At 45.6% G+C, this 26,019-nt stretch overlaps 1 long non-coding RNA gene across 1 annotated transcript; it reads left to right on the plus strand.

Annotated features, from left to right (window-relative positions):
• Positions 1 to 1,992: 1,992 nt before the first annotated feature.
• On the plus strand, positions 1,993 to 2,796 carry LOC144892197 (uncharacterized). Its single transcript, XR_013623402.1, has 3 exons — positions 1,993 to 2,095; positions 2,525 to 2,632; positions 2,740 to 2,796. It is a non-coding gene; the product is annotated as an uncharacterized LOC144892197 (long non-coding RNA).
• The last annotated feature ends 23,223 nt before the right edge of the window (positions 2,797 to 26,019 follow it).

Here is a 26,019-nt window from a genome sequence, read left to right on the forward strand (position 1 = left end):
CGTTCAGAATCATTGGAATCTCCCGTGATGAAGTTAACTCCAAGGGCCTTTCACTCACTCATCTTTTCTACCCCCGCTAATTTCACCCCAAATCCACATTTTTGAAATACCAACTTCTGTCCTGGAAGTCCTTGGTGTCCTTATGTTTTATACTTCTCCCCCCCCCCCCCCTTCCCACGCCTCCTCCCCCCAAGCCCTCTCCCTCCCACACATCTCCGTGCTCTCAAATGTTATGTTTGTGTGCTTCCCCTTCGCTCCCCATCTTGTCTTCCGCTCCCTATTTTTATATATTTTGTTTGGTTGATTCGTTTGTGAAATAAATGTTAGCTCTTTCATGAGCCTCGATTCAGTATTTTAAAATATAAAAAAAAACTTTTTTCAAATTTCTAAAATCCTCAATTTTCATCCGATGGACTTGAAAATTGAATGGGATTTACATAGCAGCAAACAGAATTCAACCACCAACTATTTTTTGATCAACATAGGCCAAAAGGTTAACATCGACCAAAATGTCAACATCCGCCAAAATGTCAACATCGGTCAAATTTGTAAAACTAGCAACGGTACCCACCCTATGGGTGGGGGCTTCAAATGTGAGGCCCAAATGAAAAGGTAAATTCTTACTGTAATTCACCAAATGTCCGTTCGTCTGTGTGACAGTTCCACGTCTGTCTGTCGTCTGTCTAAATGTCCGTCCGTCGTCTGTCTGTCCGTTCGAAGGTACCGTAAAAACTGCTGAACCGATCGCAACGATATTTTGGGTGGATGATGCTGGAATCTCCAGGAGTAAAATAGGCTATTTAGTTTTCCCAATTTCAGCTTTAGTCTCCAGCATTCTCAGGTTTGGACTCCCGCATAACATTCACGTTTGCATGACGTTCATTGCGACGTCTTCCTACGTCAAGCAACGGTACCCGCCCTATGGGCGGGGCTTCAATTGGGAGGCCCAAATGAAAAGGCTAAATATCGGAAATTGAAGCCTTTTTTTCTTTTAAATGATTTTTATAAACATCCACCATGCGGAAACGTCATGCGGGAGCAAGTATCAGCAGGATGTGGCAGTGTGGGAGTCCACGTTTGCACCGATCGCTGCACTGTGTGCTGCACGAACGGCTGCACCGATCGCTGCACCGTGTGCCGCACAAACGGCTGCACCGATCGCTGCACCGTGTGCCGCACAAACGACTGCACCGATCACTGCACCGTGTGCCGCACAAACGACTGCACCGATCACTGCACTGTGTGCCGCACAAACGACTGCATCGATCGCTGCACCGTGTGCCACACAAACGACTGCACCGATCACTGCACCGTGTGCCGCACAAACGACTGCACCGATCGCGGCACCTTGTGCCGTACAAACGGCTGTACCGATCGCTGCACCGTGTGCCACACAAACGACTGCACCGATCGCTGCACCGTGTGCCACACAAACGACTGCACCGATCGCTGCACAATGTGCCGCACAAACGGCTGCACCAATCGCTGCACCGTGTGCCGCACAAACGACTGCACCGATCGCTGCACGGCTGCAACGATGGGATGTGGCGTGAAGGAGGATCTGCACTTCGGCATGAAGGAGGATCAGATCTCACAGATCGCTGTCTCCATCGATCTTGCCAAGGCCGTAACACCTATCGGCTCAAAATCCTTTTCACTGTTCATTTGGTACAGGTACACGTATCGGGAATCTGGTACACGTATCGGGAGTACATACGACATAGCGAATGTGAAACTATTATCGATCACGATTCACGATCACGATCATCACGATCATCGTGTATCGATTACAATTTGAAACACGATGGAATAATATTTACCGATATGAACAGTGATGTGGCTTGTATTGAAATTCTCAAGATACTGTTTAGATTTTGATGATTCGCGTGTGATTTGATTCAACGAATGTTTATATGAATCGTTTAAAATAAAAAAGCCTTCAATTTCTGATATTTTCCCATCGCCATATCCAGATTCGCCACGGACCCACGATCGATGTTTCTCTACGTGAACGAACCCGTTTGTTTGCGAACAGGAACGTTTTTCATGGAAGTCCTTCACGAACTTGCTGTCCATGTCTGACGTGCGACTGAAGGTGCGACAGGAATGTGGAATTTATTGATTTCATGCTTTAGCATTCACCGTATCTGCATCGCCTGTTTGCTTCTGGCCTCCCACCTGTGCGTAGCACAGGTATTTCTCTCGTATAACATGATGTCAAAAGAAGTTATGGACGAGTTATGAATAAACTTGGTGGACGTGTTGGTTCGGTGACAAGAACAATAGATTTTGGTTCATGTCCGAATCCAGATCCGGCCTATCAGTGGATAGAAACCATAAACTGTTCACCTGTGGAGGTATGCGCTCTACCGAGTGCCGCTCTAGTTTTATTTTACCTGGTTTTATGTGTCATTATGGTGTCTGAAGGAAAGAAAAGATTTGTTGAAATGGAGAATGTGTTCATGTTTTCCGGTTTAGCACACCTGTATTAAGCTGTGGATGAAAGAAAACTGTTCTTTTTCAGGGAATCAAAGATGCTTCCATCATCATCAATCAAAGACGTTGATCTGAACTCCTCACCTCCACACGATTCACCAAAGAAGGAGAAAAACACCCTGTGGAAGCGTGTGAAGTAAATAATTTCATTCACCCCCATCTGCACTTTTGAAAACTTGATTTTGGATATATCTACCTCAGGGAATGTACAATAAATTGACTTTTCAATCTTTTTCGACTTAGACACACGTTCGGAAGAGACAACAACAAGGAGCGTTGTGCGGACGTTTCACAATCCATGTGAGTAAGAGAATCACCTTTCAGGACGTCATGACATTCATTGTGCTCGCAATAGAAATGGTATTTCTTTGAGGAAACTAATGTGAATCTTGTCGTGTTTCGATCACATTTTGATCCATAATTATTTTCTATATTATCGATTGGAGGTTTCACGGCTGTGGGATTTCTATGACGTGCCTCCATCGAGTTGTTTACCTGGGGTGGGAATCTTGATCCAGATATAAAGGGTCATGCGGGTGTTTTGTATGAAGAGCGAGTTTATCATATGTATAACATATATATACATCAGGAATACATCAGGAAGAAGATAATTGTTCTTTGGTCATTTATTGTTACATATCTTTTCTACCTGTCCCAGCTTGTATAATAATCATAAAAGTAGGACCGTGGGTCCTGAAGCTCACCTGGATCACGAGCTACAATCACTCAAACCCCCCACAGACCCTCTCAGACAATGACGTTTTTAATGTCGTGAACAAACCGTGAACAAACCGTGAGCCAGGAAACAATATCTCTCCATTCTCAGGACCGAACTCTCTTGTCTGTCTCCCTCTTCCAAATCCTGGTGGCGTCTGGTCAAATCTGTTTCTGGTGTTTGTTCCCCTTCCATCCCCTCCCTCACCTCAAATGGCCACACGGCTGACTCCGCACGTGAAAAAGCTGAATGCCTCAACTCTGTGTTTGCCTCTAAATCTTGTGTCCCAAACCCATCCATCTCTGTACCCACCGTACCCAGTCGTACCCAGCTGATGATTCTGAATGCTTTGGTTTCAACAGCGTGAAGGCGAGCTAGGTGTGAGGCAGGAGCACCAGCCCAGAGGGGAGAGCAGTATTCCATTGAGCTGCGGATGAAAGCCTTGTATGTGGTGAGGAGCTCAGGTGTGCCAAGGAAGGACTTCGCACGACGGAGGATGCCCAGTCGGCGACTGGCTTTGGAGGCCAGATTTGAAATGTGGTTTTCCCAGGAAAGATCATGGCAGATAGTGAGACCCAAAAGCTTGAGTGACAGAACTTCTTGGAGAGGATTATTCAGAAAGTGGATGGGAGGGTTGTCCAGTCGGTCTTTTCGGAGAGACATCGTAAGAGCGTGAGATTTGTCAGGATTGAAAGACATGTTCCACTTGTTTGCCCAGTCTGTGATTTTGTCAAGGTCTGCAGAGAGTGAGGAGGCTGCAGACTGCCGATCTGAGGGATGAAGAATGGAGTGACAGAGAGTAGAGTCGTCACCAAAGAGATAGAGAGGATTTTCAAGAGAGTCAGAGAGATCATTGATGAAGACCAGAAAAAGCACAGGGCCCAGAACACTGCCTTGGGGAACTCCAGCCTGAACAGGAAGAGGACATGAGAGAAACCCATTCAGGGCCACACGTTGACTATGACTAGAGAGGAAGTCCGCCAGCCATGCGTGGAGATTTCCATGGATACCAAAAGAGGAGAGTTTGGTGAGCAGAGCGGGGTGCCAGACCGTATCGAAGGCATGTGATATGTCAAGGGAGACTGCTCTAATTTCCTGTTTGGCATTGAGGACCTCCATCCATTGTTGAGAAAGCAGAAGCAGCATGTCCAGAGTGGAGTGTCCAGGTCTGAAACCAAATTGATGATCAGAGATCAAGCCATTGGAGAAGAGGAAAGATTTCATATCTGAAGCAATGATGGATTCCATGACTTTGCTGATAATTGGGAGAAGGCTGATTGGTCTGTAGTTGCTGGGATCTGTTTTTGCACCTTTTTTGTGCAAAGCGGTGATGTTGGCAGATTTCCAAGCAGATGGACGATGACCTTGAGCAAAAGAGAGGGTGAAGAGAACAGAGAGAGGGAGTGAAAGAGCGGAAGAACATGATTTTAGGACCCGTGGGCTGATGCCGTCAGGTCCAGTTGCAGAATCAGAGTCGAGGGTTGACAGAAACTTTTCCACCTTGTCAGGAGGAAAGGACACAGAGTCCAGGAGCAGCTGGGTATGACTGGGTACGGTGGGTACAGAGAGGGATGGGTTTGGGACACAAGATTTAGAGGCAAACACAGAGTTGAGGCATTCAGCTTTTTCACGTGCGGAGTCAGCCGTGTGGCCATTTGAGGTGAGGGAGGGGATGGAGGGGGAACAAACACCAGAAACAGATTTGACCAGACGCCACCAGGATTTGGAAGAGGGAGACAGATAAGAGAGTTCGGTCCTGAGAACGGAGAGAGATTGTTTCCTGGCTCTCCTGAGGGTGGACACACACTTGTTTCGGGCTTTGTGAAAGGAAATGAGATGTTGGAACCCATCTGTGGATCGGTCCCACCGGCCGATGGGTCTGCGCCATCTGCGGATGTGTTGTTCACCTTGAAGGAATGTGTATGCATCATAATTCATCTCTGTTAAATTCTGTTTAACGTATTGTATCCGTATTCCGTAAATTGTATCCGTAATTGTATTCGTATTGTATCCGTAAATTCTGTTTAACGTATTGTATTGTTTGTGTTAAAAATCATCTCTGTTAAATTCCTACCACATGTAATTCCAATGACTGTGTACCTGATTGAAGAGCACCATTCTGTCAACACATTCCTTCAAGGTGAACAACACATCCGCAGATGGTGCAGACCCATTGGCCGATGGGTCTGCATTGTCATTTCTCGTGCATCCACAGATGGGTCAGACCCATCGGCCGATGGGACCGATCCACAGATGGGTTCCAACAGAGATTTCCTTCCGTTGGATTTGCTTTCCAGGAGACGAAAGCAAGTTGTTTCTGGGCAATAGCCTCACCACAAGATTCCGTGTACCATGGACGGGAGGAAGGGTATGACAACTGAAGACGAGATGGGATAAATCTGTGCATGAGAGAGAGAGCAATATACTTTGGAAGAATTCCCAGGATGAGTTGATGTCAGAGGCAGTAGAGATGGGAGACCAGTCCAGATGATTGATGGCTGCTTGAAGACCGTGCCAGTTGGCCTGAGTGAAATGCCAGACTCGTCGACGCTGAGGAGGCTCTCTGAGAATGGTCAGAGAGATGTCCACTTTAACAAGCACATGATCAGAAGAGCCGATTGGAGCAGAAGAAGAGCAGCAGACATTTTCAGGGAAGTTAGTCATAACCAAGTCCAGAAGAGAAGATGCTCCGTTGACTGAGATCCGGGTTGGGAAATTGACAGATTGTGTCAGTCCCAGTGAGTCACAGAAGTCCTTTGCTGAAGAGCCATGGCTGGTGAGAGAGGTACCCACCCCCAGCCAACTGGCATGGTGACAGTTGAAATCACCACATATGAGGAAGAGAGAGTTGGGATGGGTAGATAGAAGTTGGTCCATATTATCAGACAGCGAGATGTAGATGGAGTCATCACTGTTTGGTGGACGGTACAACACACATATGAACAAAAGGTTCCTTGAAGGATCAGGGCCTTGAAGGGTATTTTGGGTCTTTGGGGTGTTTTGGGTCTTTCTGGTCTTTGGGGGTCTTCAGGGTATGTTGGGTCTTTGGGGGTCTTGGTGGTCTGACGGGTCTTGGGGGAATTAAAGGGTCGTCAAAGGTCTGAGGGGTCTCAGCAGTCTTAACGCAATTAAGAGGGTTAATTAAGAGGGTGGTCATTTTATTTGAAGAAGAAGAAGACGTTTTCGTCGCATATAAACATACATACATAGTGAACCCCAGACTTGGCATTTAATATGGAATATTTTTTTTTTTCTTGACTTGGGTTTACTTTCTTAACTCAGTATATCAATCTGGTGAGTTTCTTTTCCACTTTGGTGATTTATTTGTTAAAAGAACCATGGCACTGATTGTCTGTCGCAGCAAAAAGTCAACAACAGGATTATATCACAAGTGGCATGGCAAAATGTACGGACAGGTGCATTTGATGATTGGCTTCACAGTCGGGTATACAAGGGTTGTTGCGTTTTGTATTAGTGGAAAACAACTGCAGCACGTCTCCAAAAGTTATTGCCGCTTCCTCTGGAGATGGTCCGTCAACTCGACAATGCTGTTTGTCATGGAGTGGTGGCTTTACGAAATTACGGCATGAAACAGCGTGCTATTGCTCGGCAGTATGGCATCACTCAAGGTCAGGTGTCAAAGATCCTGAAACGAAATGCTCAGAGGGGTGTCCCTACTCCAATACCGAGGCCAGGACGTCCCCGCAGAACCACAAGGAGGGATGATCGCCAGCTGCACCGGTTAGTCCGCAATGGCCGTACCAAGTCAGCTAATCGGCTTAGGGCTGAGTGGCAGCAACTGACAAATGTGCCTGTATCCAGAAGGCTAGTCGACCAATGACTGGTTCAAGCAGGCTGTCGTGCCAGGCGTCCCCTGAGAAAGCCATGCCTGACCAGACAACACCGCCAGCGCCAATTGTAGTGGGCCAGAGAGCACCGTCAATGGCAGCCAGGACACTGGAATCACGTGATCTTCAGTGACGAGTCTAGATTTCTGGTCTATCGTCAAGATGGCCACGTCCGAGTGCGCAGACAAGTGCATGAAGCCTACAACAAAGATTGTATAGTGCCAAGAGTCCAAGCTGGAGGTGGTGGGGTGACCGTTTGGGCTGCTTTTCATGCAGGGGACAAAACTGACCTGGTTGTTCTGAATGGAAACCTGAACCAGTTCAAGTACAGGGCCATTCTGGAAGAAACATTGCTTCCATTTGCTCGTGCAGCCTTTCGAGGAAACTTTGTCTTCCAAGATGACAATGCACAGCCTCATCATGCTCGCATGATCCAACGCTTTCTTGCTGACCATGGTTTAGAGCAGGGGCGGGCAACCTTTTCAGAGTGAGGGCCAGATGAGACTTTTGGAAGGAGATCGCGGGCCGGAGTGAAAAACGAAATCTCAGAATTACTATATTTTGTTTACATGAATAGATTGTACAAAAATTGCATTGAACACTCTACAAATCAATGAGACTGCTGGTGCTGTTTGCCATGAAGAAGTATTTCCATGTCTGGCTCGATGGTTGAGGTAGACAACAGAAGAATGTCATTGAGGTGGCGGTCCGAGAGTTGGGAGCGAAGGTGAGACTTCGTGTACTTCATTTTCGAGAAGAGCTGTTCACAGCAGTAGGTGCTGCCGAACATGGCCACAATGCGTTGGACTTGGGCAATGTATTTTTGAAAATTGTTAGAAGGGAGAACGGTGTCGCGGAAGAAGGACAATGGAGAAGAGGTGCGGAACTTCGCCTTCATTTCATCGTTGCACTGCAGCTCCACCAACTCCATCTGTAAGGAGGCAGGGGCGTCTTCCACGGGGAAGTCAAAGGGAGCAGTGAAAAGCTTGAAGTCCGCAGCCAGCACCCTGACTCCTGCAAAACGGGAAGCAAATTCCTCACGTAGAGAGTTGACGACACTAACGCAAGTGCCCAGGTCCACATCGTCAGGGGCACATGCAGCAAGGCGAGGAAAATGCACAAACTGACCAGAAGCCAATTGAGCCTCCCACAAGCGCAGTTTAACCTCGAAGGCAGTGATGTGCGCGTACATGTCTGTCACGAGAATGTCTTTGCCTTGCAGCTTTATGTTGAGGGTGTTCAGGTGCGCCGTGATGTCCGTGAGCAGGGCCAGGCGAGCTAGCCACCGCGGATCAGAGAATTGATCAGCGTGGGGAAGGTTCTTCTGACGTAGAAAGGTGGCAATCTCCTGCTGTAGGTCGCACACCCGAGACAGCATGGCCCCACGACTCAGCCAGCGTACCTCACAGAAGTAGAGCAGGTCGTTGTAGTGCACGTTCACCTCGTCCATCAGTGCCTGGAACTGACGATGGTTAAGGCTGCGGGAGAGGATGGAGTTGACGACCTTCACCACGACAGACATGACACCAACGAGGTTGGCAGACTTAGCGCACAGGGACTCTTGGTGGATGATGCAGTGCATCTTGTTAATGGGCTGAGTGTATCCGGCGGCTGCACAGTGACGCACTAGCAGCGAAGCGGCGCCCTTCTTCTCACCAACCATCGCCGGGGCACCGTCGGTCGTCACACACACAAGACGGGAGAGGTCCAGGGAGTGCTGATCAACACACAGAAGCACGGCGTCGCAGATGTCTTTCCCAGTGGTGGTGTCGCGCAGCGGGACAAGCTGGAGGAATTCCTCACACACTTGAAAGTCAGCGGTGACGCCACGGATGAAAACGGACAGCTGGGCCGTGTCCTTTGTGTCGGTGCTCTCATCCAGAGCGAGGGAAAAGGCGACGAAATTTGAGCTGCGTGTTTTGAGTGAGTCGTGCACGTTTTCCGACATATCCTCGATGCGGCGACGAACGGTGCGGGACGAAAGGCTCACGTTCTCAAAGGCGGAACGCTGCTCTGGACAGACGGAGTCCACTACAGCGAGGAGGCATTCCTTGATGAAGTCCCCATCCGCGAATGGCTTCATTCGGCGAGCAAGGATGCGGGAGACTTCATAACTGGCGCGCGTCACCTTTTCGGCCTCAGTATTCTGCTTGCGGAAGAGTGAAGTTTGTTTCTCCAAGTTGCCTGATAGTCTAACCATGGCGTCCTTCCTTTCGGTGGCAGACACCGACGCGAAGTTTGACGAGCGGTGCTCTGTCTCCCAGTGGCGGCGCACGTTGTACTCTTTTAGGACAGCCAAAGTCTTCAAGCATATGAGGCACTGGGCCTGTCCAAAGCGCTCGATGAAGAAGTACTTCTCCCACTCAGGGTTGAAGATCCGACGCTCGAGGTCCACTTTCCTCTTCTTAACATGCTGGGTCGCAGACATGATGAGCTGAAAAGGAAGAAAATTAGGTATATCAGCAATGAATAAATGATGTAACAGCAAGCAATCTGGGGCACAAAAAATCTCGGAAGACGAATTGTACAGATGAATGTATTTATTTTGCGCACACGTGGCCAACGCTGAATATGACACAGTTTCACCGTAAAACTGAAATACAGGAAATGAATCAGTCTGCATACTTTTTTTTTTAAAGAGTTCGTTTTCCTTTTAAACAAAAGTTCGTCAATTTCGTTTTCCTTTTAAACAAAAGTTCGTCAATTTCTTTTTTCTTTTACAAACAGAAAGTTCGTTATATATATTTTTTCTTTACAAATAGAAAGTTCGTTATATTTTTATTTTTACAAATAAAAAGGGAGAATAAAATTATTTAAACGCAGCAAATGAAAGATAATAACATGTTCTAACAAACAAAACAAAGCAAATTGAAAGAAAGTGAAAATTGAAATAGGTTTAGAGAACTCTGCGTCGCTTACCTCTTTGTTGCAAGTTATTTGTCCCAGACACCAACGTTTGTCGCAAGCTGACTGAATCGGAAGGACGTCCGTATCACATGCCGGCTGATTTGAAAAGACCGCCTATCAGCAAGCAGGCGGTGTCTAGGCAAGACAGTTCCCCATGCGCATGTCTTCCGGAAGAGGACGGTGCTGAAGACAAAATGTCCCTTTCTTGAATTCAGACCGGCTAAATATAAACTCTTACATTTACAAATGATATGAGTTTTACTGGGAGGTCCGCGGGCCGGATTGCAATAATAAAGCCTAGCAGGGTGGCGGGCCGGACGCTAAGCCTTCGCGGGCCGGATGTGGCCCGCGGGCCGGGGGTTGCCCGCCCCTGGTTTAGAGCATATGGAGTGGCCTGCCATGTCCCCGGATATGAATCCGATAGAGAACTTGTGGGCAGAATTAACGTGTCAAATCGACCACTTGGACCAGCAGCCGACCTCTGTGCATGAATTGCAGCAGGCTATTGTCACTGCATGGCAAGCGATTCCTGTCCAAACCTTGGCAAATCTCGTGAACAGCATGCGCCAACGTGTACGTGCTCTCCAGAATGCTCGTGGGGGTTACACGAAGTACTGAACTGTAATTTTACTCTCCGTAATCCCAGTCGTAATTTAACTTTTGTTTTTGTTAAAAAAATGTTGGCTAATGTGCAAAATAAAGAGATACTTCTGGAAAACGTACAGAAGTTTAACACAGTACTGTCCATGAATTGAGTTCGATATCAGTTTACATCACTTTCAAGGATCAATTTATTTGTTTCGAAATGTGAAATGTGGTTTTTGTTTCTTTCAAATGTCATAATAACAAAATCTAGAATAATTTCAACATAATTCCAATGAACTTTTGGTTCGAAGACATCTTGAAAAGTAAGTTCACCCCCACAAAAAAAATATTCCATATTAAATGCCAAGTCTGTATATACGTTTGCTCTATTATAATAAGATTATAATAAGATTACAATATTACAACAAGACAACAAAATGAAAGCATGTTTCTGGGGGCTGTCGGTGCCATGTCCCATGCCATCTGTGTTCATGCATGCAGTGTTTGGACATCTGTGTTCGGCCAAGGGTGTTTTGCAAGCTCCGTGTTTGTTGCCCATGCCGTCATGATATGGATCCATGCGGGTGAACGGCGGACATCACATCTAAGCCAACCAGATCAGCCTGTTTCAACCTTAGCGATCAATGGAGGCCGAAAGCGAGTCGCAGCCAATTCCATACGCACTTCCATAAATCGATAATGTCCGGATCGGCTTTAATACCAATCACTTCAAGACATCTTACCATTCAGGGTACCCTTTCCGTGTTTAATGAACTTCTAATCATGTTATGACATTTGCTATAAAAGTTTCGAAAAGTTAATGTCATTTCCAAAAGGTTATATCCATTTTAATGTATAATCATTTCGTAAATACCCGATTTGCGAGTCACCAAGCTTGTCGACTACATTACGTGTCTCGCTATTGGCCAAATCAAGCCACGTGAGAAAACGTTTAAGTCGTTGGTGTTGATGTGAAGATGATATTGATCTTTCAACTTTCTGCAATGAATCTTTCATCCGATGCATGATCCTGCAAAATAATATTTAGGACGGCTTATATTATTGAATTGTTAATAAATAGTTATAATATGATTCTCTCTTTGTGAAAAATGAGTTTTATAAAGGAATTACAATAAGCGATCGATGTTTGTAATTCTTCTTGATTGCTCTTCTCACGAATGATGTTAAACAGATTTGAGAGAGGAAAAACGATTTCTTGTGCGAATAAACGAAATTAAATAAATTTTATATGTTTGAGCAAACAGCGCATCGTGACAATACACCGCCCTATATGTTATGTTTGATAAATAACTATAATATGGTTCTCTCTTTGTGAAAAAAAAGAAGAAGAGTTTTATAATGGATTTACGATAAACGAGCGATGTTTGTAATTGTGCTTGATTGCTCTTTTCACGAATGATGTCAAACAGATTTGAGAGAGGAAATACGGGTTTGCAGTGTTACGATTATATATACTATTAAAGCGCGGCATTACGCGCGCTGCTTGCGAGCAAGGAGGAAGCGGACAAGCGGTAACTTATAAGCGTCTTTATTTCAGGAGCTCACTGTAACACTGGCGCGCTCCGGGCTGCGCGCCCGGTGTATATCATGAGGCCACGCCTACCCCTCGGGCGTGGCCACCGCCCACTTGGTGCGTGGAATGATGTCACCAGCCCAGTGGGCTTTTGTGTCCGCCACACGCGCCCCCCGAGAATTCCCGCGCACCTGGAGGGCCAGTTTGCGGGGCAGACGAATGACCCGGCCGAAGCGCCCCCTGGCGATCGGCGGCGTCCGGGGTGCAGGGATGCCAGGTGGGATGCCCCTGGCTGCCCCTGGGATGGGTGCAGGACCGGGGGGCGGCGTGGCGGCGGGGCTGGGCGGTGCCGGGGGTCCGCCCGCAGGGGGGCGGCCCCGACGTGGGGGTCGGGCCACTGGCGGTGGATGGTCCACGTCGAGGTGGGCCGGCTTGAGGCGGTCTACCGAAACGCGGTCAGGAGTACCGCCGATGTCCAGGGTGAAGTGCTTCGCCCCGGTCTCCAGCACGCGGAAAGGCCCGTCGTACGGGGGCCGCAGTGGTGTCCGGTGGGCATCGTGGCGGACGAAGACGTACTCCGCCGTGCGAAGCTCCGGGGCGACGTGCGTCGGTGGGTGCCCGTGGCATGCCGTTGGCACCGGGGCGAACCTCTGGGCGGTCTCTGACCGGGCGGTCGTGCGGTCTGGGCGGTCTGAGCGCGTGTCATCGCCGGTGAGGCGTCGAAGCTGAAATTGGGTTTCGGCCTGGACGAACCAGACCGGCCTGAGCCTCCCAAAATTCGGGAAGTTTGATGAAGTTGGCCATGGCAATGGCGTCGCGTGTGGAAGGATCGCTCCGGCAGATCCAACGTCGAGGGGGTCACCAGTAAAGCGCGGCGTTACGCGCGCTGCTTGCGAGCAAGGAGGAAGCGGACAAGCGGTAACTTATAAGCGTCTTTATTTCAGGAGCTCACTGTAACACTGGCGCGCTCCGGGCTGCGCGCCCGGTGTATATCATGAGGCCACGCCTACCCCTCGGGCGTGGCCACCGCCCACTTGGTGCGCGGAATGATGTCACCACGCCAGTGGGCTTTTGTGTCCGCCACACTATATTATTAGTATTAACGCTCTTATTATTATTATTATTATTATTATTACTAAAACAATACAACTGTATGAGTTTATTCCATGTTTAAAGTCAACAATGAACCAACCATACACCGCTTCCTTCGAGAAACTTTTGCAATAACAACAAAGGGTTTGCACTGTTACGATTATATTTACGATATTATTAGTATTATAATAGAGCAAACGTATATGGTTCGCTATGTATGTATGTATGTATGTATGTTTATATGCGCTCTGCGTGCCTCACCACATGTCGTTCCAGAATCAAAGGGGTAGGCAACTTTGACCATTTCGGTGTCTTTTGGGTCTTCATGGTGTTTTGGGTCTTCAGGGCCATTTGGGTCTTCAGGGTCTTTTGGATCCGCTGGGCCTTTAAGGGTATTTTTGGTCTTTGAGGTGTTTTTGGGTATTTGGGGTGCTTTGGTCTTCGGGGTGTTTTGGGTCTTTGGGGTGTTTTGGGTCTTCGGGATGTTTTGGGTCTACGGGGTGTTTTGGGTCTTCGGGGTGTTTTCGGTCTTTGGGGTGTTTTGGGTCTTCGGGGTGTTTTGGGTCTTCGGGGTGTTTTGGGTCTTCGGGGTGTTTTGGGTCTTCGGGGTGTTTGGGTCTTCGGGGTGTTTTCGGTCTTCGGGGTGTTTTGGGTCTCCGGTGTGTTTTAGGTCTTTGGGGTGTTTTGAGTCTTCGGGGTGTTTTGGGTCTTTGGGGTGTTTTGGGTCTTCGGGATGTTTTGGGTCTACGGGGTGTTTTGGGTCTTCGGGGTGTTTTGGGTCTTTGGGGTGTTTTGGGTCTTCGGGGTGTTTTGGGTCTTCGGGGTGTTTTGGGTCTTCGGGGTGTTTGGGTCTTCGGGGTGTTTTCGGTCTTTGGGGTGTTATGGGTCTTCGGGGTATTTTGGGTCTTCGGGGTGTTTTGGGTCTTCGGGGTGTTTTGAGTCTTCGTGGTGTTTTGAGTCTTCGGGGTGTTTTGGGTCTTCGGGGTGTTTTGGGTCTACGGGGTGTTTTGGGTCTTTGGGGTCTTTTGTGTTTTTGGGGTCTTTTGGGTTTTTGGGTATTCATGGTATTTTTGAGCCTCAGGGCATTGAAGGGTATTTTGGGTCTTTGGGGTGTTTTGGGGCTTTGGAGTGTTTAGGTCTTCGGGGTGTTTTGGGTCTTTGGGGTTTTTTGAGTTTTTGGGGTCTTTTGGGTTTTTGGGTATTCAGGGTCTTTTTGAGCCTCAGGGCCCTGAAGGGTATTTTGGGTCTTTGGGGTGTTTTGGGTCTTTCGGGTCTTTGGGCGTCTTCAGGGTATGTTGGGTCTTTGGGGGTCTTGGTGATCTGAAGGGTCTTGGGGGAATTAAAGGGTCGTCAAAGGTCTGAGGGGTCACAGCAGTAGTGTATATATGTTGCTTCTGGGACACTCTCATTTTCCCATTGACTTACATGTTAATTTTCCTCTTAACCTCATTGCCCATTAACACCTCTATTTCTCCCACCCTAATCTTTATGAACCTTTTGTCTATAGTACCTATCCTTAATGTTGTTCATTAGACCACTCAAACACTACAAATATTTGTTTTCCCTTATAGACCTATAATCCTTCTTTTACATATCATTTGGCAGATTATCTTTGACCCACTCAAACATCACCCCATTCACTTACATGTTAATTTTCTTCTCACCTCTTTACGAACCTTTTAGCCTTTTGACACTCAAACAATGATTCCCCCTTGGTCTGATGGTACTCTTACTATCAATGATCCCGAGTAGACCACTCAAACATTGATCCTACAAATATTTGTTTATGCGTGGGAAATAATTTAATTCTCTTGCCACTCTCTTCACCATCTAATATATTAACAAAAAAGATGTTTGAGTTTGGTTCTTTATTAAGATATTTTAACTGAGCTGAGATAAAATGATAAAATGATACAACAAAAAAAAAAAACCTCCCTCAATGTTCTTGTTTGAGCGCCTCCAGTGCCACACACTTTTTGGTAGGCTCTGCCCACCTTTTGTTAAGCTCCGTCCACTTTTTGGTAAGTGTTACATATTTATGTGAATGTATGTGGATTACCATTCAGGTCTTTGCTTATCCGTGTGTAGTATATTAAGGGTTGTTGTGATTGGAGGGTCAGGAGCCCTTCTGAACAAGTGGCCGGAAACGGAAGTGACCGGAAACGGAAGAGGAAAAGACACGAGGAAAAGGGATGAGTATTCTTCTTCCTCGCCCCGCTCCGACAAAAGGTGGGATCGACCTTGCGCTGCGTGGAAAAGCGGCGTTCCGAAGCCGCCTGGCGAGAGGAATCACCGGGACGTGTACCTGCCCGGTGGAGACGTCAAGTTGACGTGGGGCCGTGCATCGACCCCGCGTCTGGCACCGTTCCCAACACCGTCTAAAAAGACGCGTACGGGTCGCCCGTTGGGGCCTAACACGCCTGGCAAGCGGCGTGGGGCTTTTGGCTTGCTTTCCCGTCCCCGCGTCGCGTGGCCGCGAGGGGCTGTAGCCGGGGTGCCGGATACGATACCTGCCCGGTGGAAACACGTCCACCCGGGGTTCGTTCAACCGCCCGAGTGCGGCGACACCGACTATCATCTTGGTCAGGAGGGGCCCAGAGACATTGTGCGGGACCGAGACCAAAAGGGTGTCGTGAGTACTCACCGGGACACACGTATATAAGATGGCCATCTTACTCATAGGGAATTGATTGTGGCTGGGGAATTGTTGATGGTAGTGTATTGTTGATTGCTCGGGGAAAATCTCCGTGGTTGTGTCATTGAAATATTGTTGATGGTTGTGTATTGTTGATTGCTCGGGGAAAATCTCCGTGGTTGTGTCATTGAAATTGTATGGTGTCATTACCATTGGAAATATATCCTTGAACATCAGTTGTCTCCTGGGTGAAATTCATATGGATTGCGTGGTGAAAGCGCATATATAATACAGCTTGCTGGCGGAGTTCCTCTCACGGTCCGGGGGTCACCGAGACCAGGTATTCACCGAGGGGACCACGTAACAGAATTGGGGGCTCGTCCAAATTACGATTTGCGGTTTCGCAATTGGGTCTACGTCCGGGATTTAAAATTGTATAAAATAATAAAATAATAATTTTTTTTATTAATTAAAATTAATTAATTAATTATTAATTGTTAAATTTTTTTTTGAGAAATTGGGGTAAAGTCTTGGGTGAAGGTTAACAGGTGTTAACGATAGGCACCATGGCGTTTGTGGCACAGAACTTTGGGGTAACCCCGAGTGAGGCACAGTTCCGAGCGTTGCTAAAGTCCGACCTCTTGAAATTGGCCAAACATTTTAACTTGGAGGTCCGAACTAATTTGAGGAAGGCAGAGTTGCAGGCCACGGTGATACAATCTATGGTGGGATTAGGAACATGGGACGAGTTAGCCTGGGAGTGGCTACCCGAAGAACCAGAAGACGTTGAGCTCCGGAAACTGGAGTTGCAATTACGGAGCCAGGAACGGATTAAAGAAGAAGAAAGGAAAGCAGAAAAGGAAAGAGCAGAAGAAGAAAGGAAAGCAGAAAAGGAAAGAGCAGAAGAAGAAAGGAAAGCAGAAAAGGAAAGAGCAGAAGAAGAAAGGAAAGCAGAAAAGGAAAGAGCAGAAGAAGAAAGGAAAGCAGAAGAGAGGAGGGAAGAGAAACAAGCGGAGGAAAGGAGAGTGGAACGAGAACTCCAGGAAAGGTTAAAAGAAGAAGAAAGGAAAGCAGAAGCGAGGAGAGAAGAGAAACAAGCAGAGGAAAGGAGAGTGGAACGAGAACTCCAGGAAAGGTTAGAAGGGAGAAAAGCAGAGGAGAGGAGAGCTGCAAGGGACCTCGAAGCAGAGGAGAGAAAAGCGGAAAGGGAATTAAAGGAACGTGACATGGAGCTTCAGCAAGAAATCAAATTCAAGGAGCTGGAGTTAATGAGAGAACGGGGAGAGGCACCACCCTTGCTGACGGGGTCGACACCTAACCAGAAAACCTGGGATGTGGGCAGACATGTGAGGCTGGTTCCACCGTTCAGTGAAAAGGAAGTCGCGAAATTTTTCCCACACTTTGAGAAAGTGGCTCGACAATTAAACTGGCCGGAGGAGGCCTGGACCATACTCGTGCAAAGTGTGCTGGTGGGGAAAGCTCAGGAAATTTATTCGGCGCTACCAATGGACCAATGTGCAGATTATGAGGTACTGAAGAAGCACATCCTCAAGGCCTATGAGTTGGTTCCGGAAGCTTACAGGCAAAAATTCAGGAATGCCAGGAAGAGGGAGAGTGAGACCCATGTGGAGTTTGCCAGAGTGAAAGAAAACATGTTTGATCGGTGGTGTGAGTCAAAAGGAGTCGGGAAAGACTTCGAAACATTGCGGGACTTGATCCTGGTGGAGGAATTCCAGCAGTGTGTCCACGAGGACATCAAAGTGTACCTGCAGGAAAAGAAGGTACCAAAGTTGTGGGACGCAGCCACCATGGCAGATGATTATGCCTTAACCCACCGAATAGGGGTCCACGAACCTAACTCCTCGCCTAGATCTCCGCAGGGGAGGTGGGGAACAGCAGGTGCGGAGAACGACCATACATGGCGGCAGCCTCGAGATGATTATGGGGACAACTATGATACCCCACCGGTTCGAAATCAGAGGGATGCGGGCCCAAGACAAACTTATAGTTCGGGGGGCCCGAGGCAGACCCCGAGTTTTTCCTCCGGGCCTACTTGCGCGTTTTGCAAGAAACCTGGACACTTGATGTCCAGTTGTTACCTCATGAAATGGGACAACCCAGAGCGGAGTCCGACTATTACAACTCCGAATGCGATGGCTAGCGTAAGAAATCGCCATCAAAAGGGTTACCAACCATTTATTTCAGAGGGGTTTGTGTCACTGGATGGAGCCTCGACTAACCGGAGACCGGTTAGGATATTGAGGGACACAGGGGCCCATCAATCTTTAATGCTTGAAGGCATTTTGCCATGGTCCGAGGAGACGGCAACGGGGGATAGTGTTCGTTTACAGGGGATCGGGGGCGGTGTTAGTGCTCCCCTTCATGTCATCCATTTGGAGTCCGATTTGGTGTCAGGACCGGTCACCGTCGGTTTACAAGCCACGCTTCCTGTAGAGGGTGTATCTGTGGTTATCGGGAATGATTTGGCCGGGGGTCAAGTTTATGGTAACCTGAGGGTTGGTAAAGAGCCCAGCAGGGAAAATAACACCACACCAGCTCGGGATGGCGACAAAAGTGCCAAGTTATTTGTAGGGGGACTGAACTTCTGAACAGAGGAAGAAGTTCTGACCTCTGTCTTCAACAGATATGGGCCGCTGGTGGAAGTGCGGTTGGTAAGAGACTGGGAAACGCAACAGTCAAGAGGGTTCGGCTTTGTCACGTTTGCCAGCACAAAAGACGCCAGAGAGGCAGAGAAGATTGGAATGGCAAGGATTTGGAGGGTCGGACCATAACAGTAGGGAAGGCATTTCGTAGGCGTCGAGAGGTCTACAGGAGAGGACAACTGGGCGGTAGTTTTGGGGGTGGCCACAATCAATATTATTATGGAGGCTCCCTGAGTTACGGCCGCTCCCGAAGGAAGGATTGGCAAAGTAGTGGCCGAGAAGGAGACCGCTATTCATGGGACTACAGGGACCAGTGGTCCCACCCTAATTATTAGGGAAGTTCTGAGAAGTTGAAGCACTGAAGGCGGCGGAGCCGCCGAGCCAAGATTCCTACACGAATTAACCGTGAACGCCGTTCCTAAAGGCGTCCATGTAGTGAACTTTCATGCACGGACTAACCGTGAACTCCACGTTCCTCAAGGCGCCCATGTAGAGAACTTTCCTGCACGGACTAACCGTGAACTCCGCGTTCCTAAAGGCATCCATGTAGTGAATACTCGGCTTGGCCTCCCAGAAAAGTGCTATCGAGTGGCTTAACTTTGGATCTTTGATCAACCCCTTAACCTTCATTCACAAGAAACTGGCGGTCAAAGTCAGAGGGTCATGAGATGGAGTTTGATTTGGCAGGGACAATGTCGTTGCTGGTGCTTAGTCCAGAGTGAGTAATCTGGAGGGGTTGTGGTGAAATTTTGGTTGCTTTATTTTTAAGTGATAACTGTGCCCGGGGGCAACTGATAATGTGGGGGGGGTTGAGTTATCTGGTTTGTTTCTCCAAATTGGCCGGCAAAGAAAGTTTTCGCTGGGTTCAAACTTTCTTTCTTGAAGGGGGGGGAGTGTTACATATTTATGTGAATGTATGTGGATTACCATTCAGGTCTTTGCTTATCCGTGTGTAGTATATTAAGGGTTGTTGTGATTGGAGGGTCAGGAGCCCTTCTGAACAAGTGGCCGGAAACGGAAGTGACCGGAAACGGAAGAGGAAAAGACACGAGGAAAAGGGACGAGTATTCTTCTTCCTCGCCCCGCTCCGACAAAAGGTGGGATCGACCTTGCGCTGCGTGGAAAAGCGGCGTTCCGAAGCCGCCTGGCGAGAGGAATCACCGGGACGTGTACCTGCCCGGTGGAGACGTCAAGTTGACGTGGGGCCGTGCATCGACCCCGCGTCTGGCACCGTTCCCAACACCGTCTAAAAAGACGCGTACGGGTCGCCCGTTGGGGCCTAACACGCCTGGCAAGCGGCGTGGGGCTTTTGGCTTGCTTTCCCGTCCCCGCGTCGCGTGGCCGCGAGGGGCTGTAGCCGGGGTGCCGGATACGATACCTGCCCGGTGGAAACACGTCCATCCGGGGTTCGTTCAACCGCCCGAGTGCGGCGACGCCGACTATCATCTTGGTCAGGAGGGGCCCAGAGACATTGTGCGGGACCGAGACCAAAAGGGTGTCGTGAGTACTCACCGGGACACACGTATATAAGATGGCCATCTTACTCATAGGGAATTGATTGTGGCTGGGGAATTGTTGATGGTAGTGTATTGTTGATTGCTCGGGGAAAATCTCCGTGGTTGTGTCATTGAAATATTGTTGATGGTTGTGTATTGTTGATTGCTCGGGGAAAATCTCCGTGGTTGTGTCATTGAAATTGTATGGTATCATTACCATTGGAAATATATCCTTGAACATCAGTTGTCTCCTGGGTGAAATTCATATGGATTGCGTGGCGAAAGCGCATATATAATACAGCTTGCTGGCGGAGTTCCTCTCACGGTCCGGGGGTCACCGAGACCAGGTATTCACCGAGGGGACCACGTAACAGTAAGCCCCGCCAACTTTTTGGTGAACCACGGCCACTTTTTTAAACGAAGCCCCGCCCATTTTTTGTTAAGACACGCCCACTTTTGATATGCCCCGCCCACTTTTGCTAAGCTCCGCCCACTTTTGCTAAGTTCCACCCACTTTATAAACTCTTCAGCATTGTATCATTTCCAGGTAATACATTACATCATTTTCAGGGAATTCCCATCACATCATTTCCAGTTAAGACACGCCCAGGGAATTTCCACAGGAAATGACACACCCAGTCTTTATAAAAGGCACCGACCACACAGGCTTTTTCAAACACGCTTTCTGCTTCACTTGAGAATGGACTACTATGCCGAAATGGAATGGGATAACTTTGCTATTCCTTGGAGTCCTACTACCTGTGTAGAACTCAACCTTCAGATTGATGAACTGGACTCGAACCTCTTATCAATGGAGGTAAGTTTGTTTATTTATTTATTTATTTATTTATTTATTTAATTATTTATTTAATTATTTATTTAATTATTTATTTTTATTTTTTTTATTTTTTTTAGATGAGACTCGTGTAAGAGTTAAAAAAGTTTATTTTAATATTCATAGAGCTTGATTTATACAAATAAAAATATTGTATTAAATTAATACATTGTTATTTTCTTTCACAGGAAATTGTATCTGAGATACGAAATGAAAACACTGCTTTTAACACAACTTGGGATGAAGTTATTTTTTTGTTTGAAGACATTTTGAACAACCAAGACCCCCAGAACGAGTTCTACCTTGATGACCCAGCCAAAGAGTTATACCTTGGAGATCCACAAAATCCTGAAAAAGAGTTTTACCATGATGATACTTGTTGTGAGTTATCAAAACAAAACCCACTGAACAAGTTCTACCTTGATGAGCCAGAATACAAGTCATACATTGGAGACCCACAAATTTCTGAAAATTGGGAAAGGGGAGTTCTCCCTGATGGTCCGCAGTTATACTATGTGAGACACATCATAGAAACCCTAAAAAATTGTGAAATGGGAATTCTCCCTGATGGTCCGCAGTTATACTATGTGAGACACATCATAGAAACCCTAAAAAAATTGGGCAAGGAGAGTTCTCCCTGATGGTCCGCAGTTATACTATGTGAGACACATCATAGAAACGCCAAAAAATTGGGAAACGGGAATTCTCTCTGATGGTCCGCAGTTATACTATGTGAGACACATCATAGAAACCCTAAAAAATTGGGCAAGGAGAGTTCTCCCTGATGGTCCGCAGTTATACTATGTGAGACACATCATAGAAACCCTAAAAAATTGGGAAAGGGAAGTTTTCCCTGATGGTCCGCAGTTATACTATGTGAGACTTATCACGGAAACCCCCAATATTTCTGAAAATTGTGGTTCTACCTTGGGGACTTGGAAAGATGGTTATATTTTTGGAGACTCGGAATGGGGGTTTTGTTTTGATGACTCGGAATGTGATACCTATCTTGGAGGCTCAACAGGAATGTGGTTATACCTTGGGAACTTGGAAAGTTGGTTTTATTTTGGAGACTCTACCTGTGGGGTCCATCTTGGAGACTCTATGGATTCTAAAACAATGAACAATGTTCTTTGTTTAATGACGCTTGATTTAAGCAATATCAAGAAAGTTCGAGGAAGAAAATGCTGGAAAATTCTTTCTTCCCATTTCTACTTCTTCAAACTTGAAAGCCTTGAAAGACAGAATTGGAGGAAGAGGAAAAAAAAAAAAGAAATACGTATTTAAAAAAAAGAAGAAAAGAAAGATTATGTTAGGGTTTGGGTGGGATTTTGAATGTGAGGGTTAGGGATGGGGTTGGGTTAGGGATGGGGTTGGGTTAGGGTTGGGATTTTGAATGTGAGGGTTAGGGTTGGGGTTGGGTTAGGGATGGGATTGGGTTAGGGTTGGGATTTTGAATGTGAGGGTTAGGGATGGGTTGGGTTAGGGATGGGGTTGGGTTAGGGATGGGGTTGGGTTAGGGTTGGGTTGGGTTAGGGATGGGGTTGGGTTAGGGATGGGGTTGGGTTGGGGATGGGTTGGGTTAGGGATGGGGTTGGGTTAGGGATGGGTTTGGGTTAGGGATGGGGTTGGGTGAGGGATGGGTTTGGGTTAGGGATGGGGTTGGGTTAGGGATGGGGTTGGGTTAGGGTTTGTATATTATTATGACTCACTCACACATACACACACACACAAAAGTTAAGCCCCAACTGGAAAGTTGAGGGATTCTGTGTTTGGGGTTCACAGATTTAAAAACGTATCCCCATTATACACACACAAAAGTTAAGCCCCAACTGAAAAGTTGTGGGATTCTGTGTTTGGGGTTCACAGATTTAAAAACGTATCCCCATTATACACACACAAAAGTTAAGCCCCAACTAAAAAGTTGTGGGATTCTGTGTTTGGGGTTCACAGATTTAAAAACGTATCCCCATTATACACACACAAAAGTTAAGCCCCAACTGGAAAGTTGAGGGATTCTGTGTTTGGGGTTCACAGATTTAAAAACGTATCCCCATTATACACACACAAAAGTTAATCCCCAACTGAAAAGTTGTGGGATTCTGTGTTTGGGGTTCACAGATTTAAAAACGTATCCCCATTATACACACACAAAAGTTAAGCCCCAACTAAAAAGTTGTGGGATTCTGTGTTTGGGGTTCACAGATTTAAAAACGTATCCCCATTACATTTTATTTATTTATTTATTATTTTAAAGGGTATTATCTGCTTACTTGTGTTTTTTGTAATTCTTGCGAGTAAAATGAACCCAAGATTTCTTCTCCATTTAAATCATATAATTTGTAGGTCCAAGGGACTGTATCCATTACATCAATGATTTTAAATAATTCACGAGTCCATTTTTGTGTATAACCTTTTTCAAAATGGCTTTTCCATTTGTATATTCTTACAATATCACCAACTTTGAACTTGGGCTTTCTCAAATTAATCTGCTTTTCATATTCTAATTTTGTAAATGTTTCTGATGGTTTTGATTTTGTTGATGAATGAACTGTATTATTGTGATTATCAACAATATTCTGGATTAAATACACCCATTGTTGAGAACCGAGTTGTGTGAATTTTTTACATAATTTTTCTTTTAAAGTACGATTAAAACGCTCAATAACAACTGCCTTTCCTTCATTAAAGGTGCTGTATAATTTAATATCCTCCCCCTTAAGAAATTTCATGAATATTTTGTTGTAGAACTCTGTTCCCTCATCGGTCCACAGTTTCTTTGGTTTTCTTTTATCCCGATCAAATATTAGCTTAAAGGCTAACATTAAAGTATCACCCTTTTTATTTTTTAAGGGAACAACCCAAGCAAATCTATTCCTCAAATCAATAACGGTTAAAGCATACCTGTATCCCTTATCATTATTTAGTTCGATTAAATCAGCAGACCATATGTGGTCAGTGTCTTTGGAATAAACCTTCCTTCTTTTAAACTTGGTGATTATAGGTTTGTGTAATTGTTCAGCCAAAAGCTCCTCAGTCTTGATGACATCATTAGAGCCTAATAGTTTTTTGAGGAATAACCAAGACCAAGTTTCAATTTAGCATTTATCAAATTTCTCACAATAAACCTATCAACTTTCTCTCTCAACGTTGGATTTTGTATCAAAGACAAATTATACAACATTTCGCTGTCGGCTTTATGTTTTTCAGTCAACGTAGTGGTTTTCCCATAAGCAATATCATGCTTCATACACACTTCGTCAACCCTATTTGTAGGTTTAGACCAAGGTTTAGGATTGTCAGCCTCATCTAATCTTTTATCCAAGTTTGTTCCTGGACCACAGAAAGAATACCCTGGAAGGTGTAATTCCCCTGGAATTCCAGTTGTTGTAAATTTACTTCCTGACAGAAACTTTTGTATGTCTCCTCCTCTTTTAGGAGAGATGAATTGGCACTTTTTAGAGCCACACACTTGACAAATTCCTTTTTGACAAACTCTATTATTTTTAGCTTTAACATAGATATTTTTAGATTTAGTTTTCTTTTTACATTTGAGACAATAACTCATATTTATTTATCAGAAAAATTCCGACAGAGTATCAAAACCTTTTTGGTTTTCAACATATACATTTCAATCTTGATTTTTAAAACATAAAGAATCCTAAGGAATGCCTTCACTCTCTCCTCCATTTATTTACAAATAAAACTAACTAAAGTCAATTACACCGACATCATCAACCACATAATCTTTTCCTTCTTCTTCTTCTTTATCCCCACTTTCTCGTTTAAATCTCCTCCCTGAAACTGAAGACATTGACGTCGTTATTCTTGAAAATAATATTTTCATTAGACTTCTCATTTCTTTATTTTCCTCCTCAGTGCGTTGAGTTTGATATATTTGCTGTAATACCTTCAATCTTTTATTAATCTCACTGATTTCCATCTTTTTATATTTTTCCTCCCTCTCTCTTTGCTCCCTCTCCTCCTTCTCTCTTTTCTCCCTTTCCTCCTTCTCTCTTTTCTCCCTTTCCTCCCTCTCCTCCTCCTTTTTCTCCCTTTCCTCCTTCTCCTTTTTCTCTCTTTTCTCCCTTTCCTCCCTCTCCTCCTCCTTTTTCTCCCTTTCCTCCTTCTCCTTTTTCTCTCTTTCCTCCTTCTCTTCTTTAACTCCTTCCTCATTTATCTTAGCAATTTTTGATATCAATATTTTCACAGCATTCATTCTTTCTTTATTTTCCTCTTCGGTGAGTTGAGATTTATCTTCTTGCTGTAATACATCCACTCTTTTTTGAATCGCTCTGATTTCCATCTCCCTCTCCTCCCTCTCTCTTTGTTCCCTCTCCTCCTTCTCTCTTTTCTCTCTTTTCTCCTTCTCTTCTTCAACTCCTTCCTCATCCCTTGCTACCCTTGAGTTTAAACCCCAAAGAATATTATACATATACTCATCTGGATTTTGAGATATTCTTGTATCTATAATTATTTTTCTCATAATAGGATACCAATAAGATTTGTTGACGATTTCTAAAAGAGTTTTATATTTCATAACTTTGAGAAGTTCATTTTTATTTAATACTTTAAACAAGTCTCTATTTGTGGGTTTAACAATATCAGTATAAGGCCAGTTTTTTATGACAAAATTCCCATGTATATGCTCCAAATCATAAGGTATGTAATACCAAGCACCCTTTTCTTGTAGGTATCCTTGAATACAAAAATTATAATTATCTTGTAGTCTTCTTCCTGTCATTTATGTATCAGAAATATATGTGAGATTAATATTATGACAGGTAATACCACCCCATCTTCCCACTACCAAATCGGTTTGTATTCCTCGGCTTTCTATCCTTATCTCATTACCTTCCTTCTTTGTCATGCGAACCATCGCTATACTATCATATATTTTTCTTTTCTTAAAATCACGTATTTGATGTTTACTAATTGTACTTCCACATAAATCCTTATCTTCACCAAGTGGATAATATTCTTCTTTACGAGACTGATTTAAATCATGTAGGTCTTCTATGTTTATTGAAAAAGACCAATTATACCCTAAATCAGGCATATCATACCCCCATTTATTAATTCGCATATTAACTATATGTCCTTCTTTATAAAATTCAATTGTAAGCAGGTAGTTAAATTCAATGAGGAAAGGTGTATGGTCAGTATAACCAGGTGTTGTGGTTGTAAATTTTACTTGTTTAACAAAACGTGCT

This window comes from Myxine glutinosa, chromosome 5 (assembly GCF_964187855.1).
Source record: "Myxine glutinosa chromosome 5, kmMyxGlut1.1, whole genome shotgun sequence".
Taxonomy (NCBI): domain Eukaryota; kingdom Metazoa; phylum Chordata; class Myxini; order Myxiniformes; family Myxinidae; genus Myxine; species Myxine glutinosa.